The 14,314-nt window shown below is 35.3% G+C and overlaps 1 protein-coding gene across 4 annotated transcripts in view; it reads left to right on the forward strand.

Annotated features, from left to right (window-relative positions):
* PAK5 (p21 (RAC1) activated kinase 5) overlaps positions 1-14,314 on the forward strand; it is a 455,979-nt gene that overhangs the window by 114,117 nt on the left and 327,548 nt on the right. The window lies entirely within an intron of this gene.

Below are 14,314 nucleotides of genomic sequence, written 5' to 3' on the forward strand. Positions count from 1 at the left end.
AAGAGGCAGTTATGGTTGTAATTTAGATTTGGAATTTGAAAAGGCATGGTTAGCTGAAGGGTAAAGGAAGAAAAACGAGGAAAAGGGACAGAGAGAGAGATACAGAAACAGAGATAGTAAGAGTAAATAAAGGAGAACTGGAAAAACAAAACACCAAATATATAGAAAAATAAAGCAAAACATTTAACTAGGTACCAGCTGAAGTTCAGATTCAATCACATCAAGTTCTACCAAAATTTGCCAAACATTAATTGGAGTGTAAAAACTTCAGCAGACAAAACACTGGAGGAAATACAAAGATAATATAATAACTGCTGTTACACAGTACTTCCAAGTTTGTAGAGGAATTTACTTCAATTTCACAACAATTCTTTGAATTTGATATTGTAGACATTATTATCTCCATTTTATAGAGGAGGAAACTGAAGTACATTGGAGTTAAAAGTCTTACAATTAGTAAGTGAGAGAATTTGACCCCAGTTCTCCTCTATGTTGGCTTAAACTCACCAACCCCTAGCCCAACAAAATTCTCAAATAAAAAATTATTTTTTCCTTTATTGTTTTCTTTTTTGGGTTACCATAGGCAATATTTTGAACTTCATTACATTCTGTAAAATGGGAGAATTGGTATCAAAATAGAAAAAAATAATTGAGTGAAAAAAAAATTTGCTGGCAAAGTTATAGGGCATTATATACAAAATCTATTTATGGTGGAATTCTAAACCTGTAGAATCTTTCCATAGAATAAGCTGGCAATACACAGTAAAATACTTTATTAAAAAAATTATATCTTTTGACAAAATAATACCATTGTTTGCAAAATATCTTGATAACATAAAAAGGGAGATATTTCTTCAAAGATATTTATTGCTTTATTATATGAAATTAACCCAAACTATAGACAATCTAAATATTCAACATGAGAGAAAAAGTTAAATAACTTTTGATAATGAAATATTATAATGTAATTAACAACAAGTATAAAACATGCAAATAAATCTTGAAAAATCTATATGATATAGTGCAAAGCAAAAAAAAAAAAAAAAGCATTGCTGGGACAATGGAGTATAACCATATGAAGAAAAAAAGAATAAAAGTGAATGGAAAAATAAAGAATTCTGTTAAGACCTTAAAGAAAATGATTGACTGAAAATTTCCAAAATAATTTATTCATCTCAATTAAATTGCATAAATATAATTTCCAAACAAGTCTTTAACTGGTCATATTGATTAAACTATAAATCTTACAATAAAATGCCAAAAAATTTAAAAATAAAACCAATAGAAATAAAGCAAGAGTTAACTTATAATTACTAAATATTATATGTATATTCTCTACCCTATCTAAGCAACATAAACTTGAAGCCAGAAGATTCTTTTGAAACTATCTGATCCCGCTATGTGAGGATCAATTCTGATGGACGTGGCTCTCTTCAACATTGAGATTATTCAAATCAATTCCACTTGTGCAGTGAAGAAGAGAGCCATCTACACCCGGAGACAAAATCATGAGAACAGAGTGTGGAATACAACATAGCATTCTCACTCTGTTGTTATTTGCTTACATTTTGTTTTCTCAGTTTTTCTTTTTCTTCTTTCTTGATCTGATTTTTCTTATGCAACAAATTAACTGTATAAATTTGTATACATATATTGGATTTAACATGTATTTCAACATATAATATGTATTAGATTAGAGCTAGAGAAGGGGGTGGGGGAAAGGAAGGGAAAATTTGGAATGAAAGGTTTTGCAATGGCCAATGTTGGAAAAATTACCCATGCATATGCTTTATAAAAAGCTTTAATTAAAAAAAAAAACTATCTGGTCCCAAACCTTTATATTTCACATGAAGTAATGGAAACACAAATATACAAAATTATTTTTTTCAAGTCAAAAGGTAGGAAGTAGCAGTGAGGGTTCAAATCCAGGTCCTTTAATTTTGAAATCTAATACTTTTGTCATTATTCCACATTGCTTTTATTCAAATCACTATTGTTTTTTAAAAAGAGTTATACTGAGCCCAGATCCAGCAGCAGCCAACTTGTCTCTTTCTCACAACAAATCACATGTTTGAGTATGTTTTCTTAAATTAATGATTCGATTATTTTACCAACTTCCATTTAGCAATTATGGTCATGAGATCATCATAGGTTTTTCTTGTTGCTTTTAAGAAAATATGCTTAGGCCATTTCATAAATACTGTCTGGTTCCCATAAAGAAATAGAGACCATGGCACATTTGTGAGGAATATGTTTGTGAGCAGGGTTAATAATAGGCATGTAGATGAAATCGTGAAAATATTAGGGTGGAATATTTTCAAGATTTCAAGCTTGGAGAGTTGGACATTTTTCTTTTTTATTTATTTAATATTTTCCCCCTAGTTACATTTAATTTTTTTACACTTGTTTTAAAAACTTTTGAATTGCAGATTATCTCCCACCCATCCCAGCCCCCATTAAGAAGCCACATAAGAAGTTATGCAAAACATTTTGATCTCCCATCCCTCAAAAAAACTCTCAAGTAAAATGAAGTAAAAAAAAAATTATATATATATATATATAAAGTGTATGCTTCAATATTTTTTCAGAAATAATCAATTCCTTCTCTGGATATGGATAGGATTCTTCATTATCAATCCTTCCACATAGTTATGGATCTAAAGTCATTTACAGCTGATCATCTTAGATCATTGAAATTACTTTGTATATATTTCATTTCATTTTGCTTAAGTTCAGGAGGACTTTCCAGATTTTTTTTTCTGATGTCATCCTGCTCATTATTTCCCATAAAATAATATTCCATCATAATCACATTCCACTGTTTATTGAGCTATTTTCCCAGTGATGGGCATCCCCTCAATATGCCCTCTCTTTTATCATTCTTTCCCCTTCCTGTTTCCTATTCTCCTCCTATTTCCCTGCAGGATAAGATAGATTTCTCTACCCATATTGAGTAATATTATTTCCTTTTTGAGCCAATTCCGGTAAGAATAAGGTTCTTCTTCCCCTTTTTCCCTACAGTGTAAAAGCTTTTTCTTCTTTATGGCAGATAATTTATACCATTCCATTTCTCCCTTTTCCTTTCTTGAGATGAGCAATTTTATTGAAGGCAAAAGGGAACAATGGTAGATACTATATTGGAAAGGAGGGGAAAAGTGCATGTTCTAGTCTATAGCAGCTGCTTTTGGGGAAATTAGAATTTTCCAGAGAAGAGGCAAACCAACAAAAAATGATTGTAAAAGCAATCTATCTTTGCTACAATGGGTCATTTAAAATCACACAAAGGAAGAAGGCCTATGGCTTAACTTGAAACACCTAGGGAGGTTCAATAATCAGTGAACATTTACTCAATACCTATCTACCAGGTAATATGCTAAACTCTGGGGCTATGATATATGATAAGAGGTGAAAGATATGCCTAGTCCAAGAGAGCAGGTAAACCAATCTGATGGAGGAGGCAGCATGCAAATAGCTATGTGCAAATAAGATATATGAAAGATAAATTAGAAGTAATCAACAGAGAAAAGGCACTAAAATTAAGAAGAACTGGAAAATTCTCCCTGTAGTCAGTGGTATTTCAGCAGGAAATAGAAGACAGTCAGCAAATGGAAATGAGAGAGAACAACATATTCTTTTAGCATAGAAAGTGAAAAAGTCCAAGATCTGGAGAATGAAGTGTCTTATGGGAAGAAGAATAAAGAGTCAGTATCTCTATACTGTAGAGGGCTGGAACAAAACTCCTATGGATTTAGCCTGCCAGTCAATGGTATACTTCTATCACATGACATTCCCTTTCGCCTAGTTAATTGTGAGTTGGACTAGGGAGCTTGTCTCTTCTCTTGTTCTTTATGCCAACATTGAGTTTTCAGATGCCCTCCTTTACCACATTGAAATTACTGATGAGTCTCTCTGCAAGTCCCTTGCCAAAAGGGACCTTGTCTTCTCATGTTCAGATCTTGAGAAATCTGTATCATAGCCTGTGTATAAAAGGTATTTGTCCCCAAATACCCAAATACACTGTGGCACAGTGTCTTATGATCTCATCTAAAGGAGCATTCTTGTGTAGTTCTAGTATAATTATTCTGCAAACATCATTAGCATTTTCTTTAGCAAGTTGTCTTATCATAATTTCTGTTGCTGCATTTTCACCAATAGTTCATATGATAGCTGTCTGCAGACGTCTTACAAAATCATCAAAGGGTTCATTTGGACCTTGTGATATTTTTGTGAAGGCTTCCCCTCTATCTTGTCTTCCTGGGAGGGTACCTCATGCTTTGATAGTAGCAGCAGCAATTTACTCATATGCTGTCAAAGGGTAATTAATATGTGCTAAAGTGTCTGCAGAAAGACCTAAACCTGCTAGTTGAGCAAAAGTTACTGTTATATTAACTCAGTTTGCCTATTTCTTTGGTCTTGTATTCTACAGAGTTCATTATAAGATATATATATAGCCACGACAAGTTTTGTCCATGTTCTAAACATGTCCTTGCTATAGATTTCCCATCATTAGGGATTAAAACTTCAAAAGCCAAATTCTCTAATAATATCTTAACATAAATCGATGTAGACCCATAAGGAGTGAAAGCCTTTTTCAGATCTTTGATAATTTCCAGATTAAAAGGAGTGTATCTTCTTCTTTCTTGACCTGAAGAGTCAAATTCTTCAATTGCAGGATATACTTCTATTTCAAATCAGAGGTATCCTGTCCTTAATCTTTAGCTTTAATTAATGCCTTTTTTGTAATTGGGTCATAGGGAGTGGACAAAGCTGCTGCATGGGTGGTATTGACTGAGAAGCACCACACTCCTTAATTTCATCAGCACTGTACTTAAATTCTTTCTTGTCCAATTCTTCATGCTTTTCAGCTGCTTTGTGAGTAGCATCCCCCTCATGATCTTTCTCCTTTTTCCTTATTTTAAAACTTGTGGAATTTCTTAAAGCCAGTTATATTCTGTTGTATATATAGAATGTTTCCTTAAGAATTGAATCAGGACCATTTATCATTGTAATATTTAATTAGTTGTTTCTCCATAGTTTTCCCTTATCTGGCTTTAATTTTTCTTCCTTAGAGAACCAAGGAGATGTGTATTCTAATGTTTCTAAGAGTCTAATAATCTGCTCCCAAGTTACCAACAAACCTTGTTCCTTTATTAACCTAACTATGCTTGCTACATACTTCTCTTGGAGTGGGGAAGGCTCTCTTCTTAGTATTTGCCCCATTTTTAGTTGAAAAACAAAAGTGACTAGTTTACTCTCCCTATTTCCTGGTCATAGGGACTTCTCCACTGAACTTATGATTGTGTCAGTTGAGCTGCTGAATATAGGCCCTTATGTCCACATTGGGCACCAAAATGTAATGTTCAGGCTAGCTTTCTGGAGGATCCCGGTACCAGCCTTGATCTTAGTGGAGAAGTGATGAAGGCAGGACAACCACCACAAGGTTAAAGATAGTATGCCTCATTTCCAGTTCTCTCAGCCCTTATATACCTTAGTACAATTACATCATTACAGCATACTGATTATGTGTGAACTAGAGAGCCATTATATTACCATACCAAGTACTAAGTATATGTGAACTAGAGAATCATCATCTTATCAATTCCACTGAGCTAACACCTTGTTGGTTTCAAGTATACATCTCCAGAGTTCTGGCCCTTTACATCTCCCACTTTCTTTTGTTTTAGAACACAGGTGGTCATGCCCTCCCTGACTTCTCAGGGAGGTGAAAACACCCAAGGAAAATGGGAAGTTCCAGCCCTCTACACTAGACCAAAGAGTACCTGTAGAGAAGGAACTAAGATATAAGAATTCTAGAAAGTTAATAGGGAGTCAGATTATGAAAGGCTTTGAATGCCAAACAGGATTTTATATTTTATCCTAGAGGTGATAGGGAGCCATTGGGGTTTATTAAGCAGAGGAGTGACATGGCCAGATCTACACTTTAGGAAAATCACTTCAGGAAAATTTGACAGCTGAATGAAGGATGAAGTGGGGAGTGGATTATTGAGGCAAGGAGACCAATCAACAGGTCATTACAATAGTCTGAGTGAAAGGTGATAAGAGATCTGCAATAAATAGGTAGTAATATCAGAGGAGAGGAGAGGGTAACATACAATAGATTTTATGAAAGCAAAATCAAGAGGCCTTAGCAATGGAGTGGATGAGGGGAGTGAGAGAAAATAAAAAAAAAATAATGAGGAAAGTGGGAAGAAGGGTGAAGGATGTATCAGAGTCACTTTTTGGGACAAGGACAAAATTATATTTCATAATACATTTGCAATCCTATCAAGGGAAACTATTTTATACTAATAATTTTTATTATACTAATTTTATACTAATAATTATTATTATATATTATATGTATTATATAATTTACTATTGTTGGGTGCAATGATCTCTAGATGATAAAAGGCAAAGGAAGAAAATAAACAATTCTGCAGAGGTGTTATAGATCTGGAATCCAGGATATGCTGAGCTTTTGGTAGTCATTAAAGTTTTGTCTGTCTTATACAACAAGAAAGCTAAGGAATATGAAATGAAGGCTAGAGTTATCATAAAGAGCAGCGCAATACTCTCCTTGATCCATTTATATGGCCCCACAAACACACAAAGCATTTCAACTTCTGTCCTGTGACTTTTTACATATTATGCCCAAGAATGACTCCTTACTTGCTTCTGTCTCAAAATCATTAGCTCTATGTGCTCAAGTGCCAACTCTGCAAGATGCCTTTCTCAATCTACTAATCATTAGCATTCTCCTCTTCAAAAATCTCCAACATCTTTGTATTTATTAACTTGTGGGCAAATATGCCCACAAAGACACAATATGTCTTTCACACTCCACCCCAGCATCCCCACCAATGTGCAAGTTAGGATAGAATGAAGGAAAAGGAATAAGTATTTATATGGTATTTACCATATGCCACATACTGTGATATGTGTTGTTGTTGTTGTTGTTGTTTAAAAATATTATCTCATTTAATAGAGTGCTGGTCCTGGAGTTTGGCAGACTCAGTTAAAATTTGACTTCAGATGCTTCCCAGTTCAATGACCTTTTAATCTGTGACTGCCTCACTTTCCTGCTATGCAATCTTTCCAAGGTTGTTGTGAGGATAAAATAGTATTTGTAAACTATTTTGCAGACTTTAAAGTATTATAGAAATGATAGTTGTTATTCCTCTTAATCCTCCTCTTCCTCCTCCTCCTCATCATGGCACAAGAACATAAGTGACAATCACTGAGGTTCCATGGATTAGAAAATGTTCTAAAAAGGGAAGTTTTCGGCTTTGGAGAGTTCCAAAGGAGAGAGGCGGTGATGGTACTTTGGATCAGAGATAATATGTAGCAAAAAAAAAAAAAAAAGCATTGTGATAGATTCAGAGCTGGAAGTGGCTTTAGTAGACACCCAGTCATCTGTTTCACTTTTTAAAAAAAAATTCCCTCTGTGTAATGTTTTAAAATAAGAAGCTAATGCTAAACACAGAATGCAGCGTTTGCATTTTTTGCAGTTATAGTACAGGATTTGAATCCAGAACTTCTCTTTCAATTGCATCACATTGCCACTGGCTAAGAATGAGAAGTAGGTATTTTAGGAGAAGATATAAGTAATTATATAATTTCACCTATGTGCCAGATACTGTGCTAAGCACTTTTTATGCATATTACCTCATTTAATCATCACAAAATCTCTGCAAATGTAGGTGCTGTCATCACCCTCATTCTAAAGTTGAGGGAACTTGGTTAGACAGAGGTTCAGGGTTTATATTGAAATTACAATTAGTGTTTGAGGCTGCATTTGAACTTGTGTCCTCCTAACTCCAGGCACAGAGTTCTATTTGTTGTACTGACAACTGCCTATAGAGAGACTGAGAAGAAAAGAAACAGCATAGCTCCATTATTTAGATTTAGAGAAAGGAGGAGGAGTACTTCTTTTTCTTAACTTACCAGGGAATAAGTCATATGTGAAGATATAGGCTATGCTGAAGTGAAAAGGGATAAGGCATGAGCATTTATATCAGGTGAGCCTTGGACCATGTAGAATCACATAGAGTTTTTGCTCTTGTAAAGATAAAAAGTGCATAGGGCAAGAAATGTAGGAGAAAAAAAAGATTTTATATTTAAACATAAAGTTTGTGAAAAGCTGATATGAAAAGAAAAGTAGTATTGTTTTGTCAAAGAAGCACCCTTCTAGTATGAAACATTGATTTTATAGATGAGGAATCTGAGATTCAGAAATTGTGACTTATCCAAAATTTAAAAAAAAATTGTAAGTGGCAATGCTATGATTCAAATCCAAATCCTCCCATTCCAAATCCTATGTTTTTCATATAGTTGTTGGAGACAGCATAGAGCTATTGGTTTCATTATTTGACCTTCTTTGACATCATGATTCATGACCAAAAATGGAAACAATGGAGGGCATGCTGAATGGAAGATAACTCAATAGGATAATGAAGAATTAACAAATGTAGGGGACAAAGTGAACCAAGGATACATATTTGCTATCCCTCTTACCTCACTGTACTTTCCTGAACAGGAGAGACTTTTTATATATCTGTGTAATACCCACCATTCCTTATATAAATTAAGACTCAGTAATTTGAGGAGTGAAAGATAAAGAAAATGAAGAAATTATATTTGAGTTCAGGATTGCAAAGAGAGGTAAATGACTTTAGTGAAACGTGAGATTGAAAGTCTCAGTAAAGAAGAAGAGTTTGATGTGAGTGGGAGAGGCTATGGGTAAGGAGGGAGGTTCTGATGAGATAATTGGAATCTTGATTTAGAGATACAAGAGATATGGACAATGCTTTATGAAGAGAATAAAAGGTCTGTCCTTTTGGATGTGAAATAGTACCATCATACCTCTCTGAACTTGATGCTGATTTTATCTGTATTCAAAAATATCAGTAGTGTTGCTAGCAGGTAGAAAAGTCAGTGACTTGTCCCTTAAACTTAGCTCTCTCACACAGTAGAATAAAATAGACATGGAATAAGCAAATTAGGGAACCCTGAAGTCAACAGTATTTTGGTGGGTAGGGCAAATAAACATTATGTGGCTTATAATCTAGCTTTCAAAGATTGAAAATTGGAAAGTGGCAAATAGAGAAGTGATTTCAGAGTCTAGGGAGACTTGAATTTTAAGTCTTACCAAAATACATACTGTCTGTGTGATTCTAGACAAGTCACTCAATCTATCAGTGTTCAATGCAGCTTTGAGATGAACCTGTAAGTTGCAAGAAAAGTGCTGAATTCCATTAGTAGAGAGAGTTTTCAATAAAAATTAAAAGTTCAGTTTTTAGTTCTCTATATAGAATAATTACCACAAACTTGGTAATTCAAACTCAAGGGTAGGAAAAGGATCAAGTGCAAAGGGCCTTGGTTACAGCTGGCAAGACTGCACTGATTTTGCTTTTTTCCTAAGAGGCTTGGGTACCCAAGGACATGACTTCCTATTGGAAAGAAGAAAGGCATCAGTAGCAAGGTTCTTAGGAAACAAAATGGTGAATTGAGGGGAGAAGCTATATATATCTGAAAGGGCTAGAACCAGACTACAGACTTTATCCTTACAGAGGATGATGATACTCTTTCTTCAGGAAGAGAAACTCAAGGATTTCAGGGGAAACAAAAGCTGCAAGTAGCAGAGCACCCAGCAAGTTAGTGTCTGGAAGAGACTACATGCTCAGTGGAGCCAAATGGCCTCCAGAAGAGGCTACAACCAAATATAACCAGACAGAAGAGATGAGCCAAGTCCAGCAGAGGCTTAGAGACCAGAGTAGAAGATCCAGGTGACACAAGAAGATGTCAGTAGTCTTTTGGCCCTAAGGGGTATGACTTGTCCTTTCACAATGTGCCCTACACATGAGGCACTTTAATGTGTACCCTATTCTCACCAATTAATTGTATATATTTGCTGAGGCAATTGGATATAAGTGACTTGCCCAGGGTCACACAGCTAGGAATTGTTAAGTGTCTGATTTGAACTCAGGTCTCCTGACTTTTCAGGGCTGGAGCTCTTCCTATTATACCACCTAGCAGTCCCATTAATTTTTATGCACGTACTTCTTCATGCAGGTGCCTTGGCTGAAAGCATGAAGAAGTACATGCATAAAAATTATGGAACATGTCCAGCCAAGTAACGTGCATGAAGTACATGAATAACAATTATGGAACATGTCCAGCCAAGGCACGTGCATGAAGAAGTACATGAATAACAATTATGGAACATGTTCAGCCAAGGCACATGCATGAAGAAGTACATGAATAACAATTATGGAACATGTCCGGCCAAGGCACGTGCATGAAGAAGTGCATGCATAAAAATTAATACACATTCATATGTATATGTATATATATGTGTGTGTGTGTGTGTGTGTGTGTGTGTGTAAGTAATCTGTATGGAAAATTATATATACATATGTGTGTATACATACATGTAACTATATGATTTCTGATACATATTGTTTACATGCATTCATTCTTCCCACCGATACTCTTTCAGTTTCTGGAAGACTTTGATATAGGTTTATGGGGAAAATTCTTGTTGCTTATTTTTCTTCCTATGTCATCTTTTTAAGATAATTTACTTTGAACTAATTCTATTCCTCTGACTGGCTATTAAATGTAAACTCTCATGAGAGCCCCATTAGGATCATTCCAGTAAGATTAGGATGAAGCTTTCATTCAGGTGGTGTAGTGAGCATAGTGTGTCTGGAGTCAGGAACATGTTCAAATCAGCCTCGGACACTGACTAATTGTGTGACCCTGGGCAAATCACTTAACCCTGTTTGTCTCAGTTTCCTTATTTGTAACATGAGCTGGAGAAGGAAAATAGGAAACAATTTTAATGTCTTTTCCAAGAAAACCACAAACGGGATCACAAAGAGTCAAACATAGAAAATTGAATAAACTTTTAAACTTTCAAGAGATACAACTTTAGTGCATAAGCCCTAACAGAGTAAGTGGGGTCTCTTCTCAAGTTGGGAGGGGTTGTCTCCAAGGACTACATTAGTGAGTAACTGATGTAATGATATAAGAAAGGAAAGATGAGTAATCATGAGAACAAGATGTCTGAATAGAATATGAACATTTAATCCTCGAGGTTGCTGATGGGAGACAGGGCAGAGTATAAAACCATGACCCAGGTGCTGAAGGCATAGGATTTTCTCTGTACCTTTTTTATGCACTTCTATTTTCTTTGTGACTGGTATTTTGATCTTTGTATTACTCATAATGACTTTAAATAGTATTGAAAAAGTTAGTAGTTTATACGTTTTTGTTGAAATTGAATTTAATTGACTCTGTAAAGAGAGTAGTAATACATCCTGGTGTTAGATGGATGGTGATTTTTAAAAATATTTTATTTTATTTTATAATAACTTTATATTGACAGAATCCATGCCAGGGTAATTTTTTTACAACATTATCCCTTGCACTCGCTTCTGTTCCGATTTTTCCCCTCCCTCCCTCCACCCCCCTCCCCTAGATGGCAAGCAGTCCTATATATGTTAGATATGTTGCAGTATATCCTAGATACAATATATGTTTGCAGAACCGAGCAGTTCTCTTGTTGCACAGGGAGAATTGGATTCAGAACGTAAAAACAACTCGGAAAGAAAAACAAAAATGCAAATAGTTCACATTCGTTTCCCAGTGGTCTTTCTTTGGGTGTAGCTGCTTCTGTAGATGGATGGTGATTTATATCAGGTTGAATATATATATATATATGTGTGTGTGTGTGTGTGTGTGTGTGTGTGTGAATATATATGAGTGAGTGAATTTTACTTTAGAATTTACTTAGAATATGAGGAGTGGAGCCCCATGGTAGAAAAGGCAGAAAGTTGTTTCTGAGCTCTCTCTAGTTTCACTCAGAAACATGAAATCAAGCCTCTAAGTGGTAAAAAAAAAATTTTGACTGGAGATAACTTAGAAGGATTTCAGGAAAGTTCTGTCTCACTGCGGTATAGGGTAAAAAGGGGAATGCAACCCAGCACAGATGGGGTCTAGCAAGTCAGCAGGAAGTTCTTAGCCACAGTGCAAATCAGTAACCCAGACTCCTCTTGGCTCAGCAAGCCAATAGGGAGGCCTCAAGCCCCCCAGCGCAGAAAGCCAACTGCCAGCCCTGGAGCCCAGCAGGGGTGACTCCAGCACAATGGCAAAGCTACAAGGCCTTGGCAAAGAAAGCCAATGAACCTGGCCCTCAATGCAAGAGCCTTGGGATAATGCTCCCTGGAGCAGAACTCAACTTTAAAAGTCAAGAAAGAGGAGGAAAAAAAAAAACATCAATAAAAACCCACAGAAAAGAGCTCTGGTCATTAAAAAAACTACTAAAGGATAAGAACTGACAGAGAAACTTGAAAATGGAATAGCCATTTGATGGGAGATTAGCCCTCAAGTTGGGAAGGGGTTGTCTTTAGGGACTACATTAGTGATAATTAGTGAAAGATCAAAACACAAACTCAGGAGAAGACAATATCAAAATGCCTACATTTAAAGCCTCAAAGGGAAATATGAATTTTCTTCAAGACCAAAAGCCCTTCTTGGAAGATGTCAAAAAGAATTTTTAAAAATTAAGAGAAGTAGGAGAAAAATTGGGAAAAGAAATGAGAAGTATACAAGAAAGAATCAATAGCTTGGAAAAATTGGCTTAAGAAAACAATTCCTTAAAAAAAACACATTGTGGGGACTGGATATAGATCACCTTTGTTGTTGGTTTTGTTTGCTAGTATTTTTTCTTTCTCATTTTCCCCCTTTTGGTCTGATTTTTCTTGTACAGCATGATAAATGTGGAAATATGTTGAGAAGCATCCTATATTGGATTACTTGCTTTCTAGGGGAAGTGGGAAGAAGAAAGTTTGAAACACAAAGTTTTGCAAAGATGAATGCTGAAAACTATCTTTGTATGTATTTTGAAAAATAAACAGTTATTATAAAAATACAATTGATCTAGATGGGGGGAGAAATCCACTAAAAACACCAATTCTTTAAAAAGTAAATTTGGATAATTTATAGGAGGCACAAAAGCTAAATGAAGAAAATAATTTCTTAAAAATTAGAATCGTGCAAATGGAAACTAATAACTCTTTGAGACATTAAGAATCAGTCAAACAAAATTTGAATGAAATAGGAGAAAATGTAAAATATCTCATTGTAAAAACAACTGATCTGAAAATAGAATGAGGAGAGACAATTTAAAAATTATTGGACTATCTGAAAGGCTTTAAAAAAAATTCCTGGGAAGTAGAGCCAAGATAATAGAATAAAGGCAGGGACTCATCTGAGCTTTCCCTCCAAATACTTCCAATGACTTTAAAATAATAACTTTAAACTTTTTCTAGAGCAGTAGAACCCACAAAAAGACAGAGTGAAACGATTTTCCAGCCCAAGACAATTTAGAAGATTAGGAGGAAAGGTCTGCACACTAGGGTAAGAGTGGAAGGCAATCTGATGCAGATCATGCTAGTCTGAGTAAACCAGGAATAAGCTTTGAGAGCTACTAAACCAGTAGTGATAGTGGTAGCTTCCAGAACTCTCAACTCACAGACAATAAGGGAGTCAAACAACTAGTCAGAGGGGGATTACAGGGGTTGCTTTTCCAACTCTGAGAATAGAACTCAGAATAAATAATACTTAAATCCAAGGTCATCATCCTGGCTGGCAATCCCAGGATGAGGAGGAGCACTGGCACATCATCTTGGAGCCACAGTGTAGCAGGGGTTCTCATCACAATTCAAGAGCAGAAAAAGGACACTAGGGTCCCTAAAAATATTTCTCAGAAATAGCTACACAAAACCCCTGAAGCTTAGAAGAGCACACCGTCCACCCTGGAAACAAAATCCTACTTTAACAGAATTAAAGTCAAGTAATATACTGGGAAAATTAGCAAACAACAGAAAAAATATGACTATAGAAAGATACTATAGTGAACAAAGAAGATGAAAACATACACTCAAAAGAAGATAACAAAGTCAAAACTCCAAAGCCTTTAAGAAAAATATGAAGTATTCTCAATACATTTCAAAAAATCAAGTAAGAGAAGTAGACAAAATTGGGAAGGGAAATGAAAATGATGCAAGTAAATCATGAAAAACAGATTAACGGTTTGGTAAAGAAGACACACACACACACACACACACACACACAAATATATACTGAAGAAAATAACACCTTAACAAACAGAATAGGCCAAATGGTAAAGAAAGTACAAAAAGCCAATGAGAAGAAAAATGCCTTAAAAAACAGAATTGAACAAAAGGAAAGAGGGGCACAAAAATTTACTGGAGAAAAAAAATAAAACAGAATTGGTCAAATGGGGGAA

Source organism: Antechinus flavipes, chromosome 2 (assembly GCF_016432865.1).
Source record: "Antechinus flavipes isolate AdamAnt ecotype Samford, QLD, Australia chromosome 2, AdamAnt_v2, whole genome shotgun sequence".
Lineage (NCBI taxonomy): Eukaryota > Metazoa > Chordata > Mammalia > Dasyuromorphia > Dasyuridae > Antechinus > Antechinus flavipes.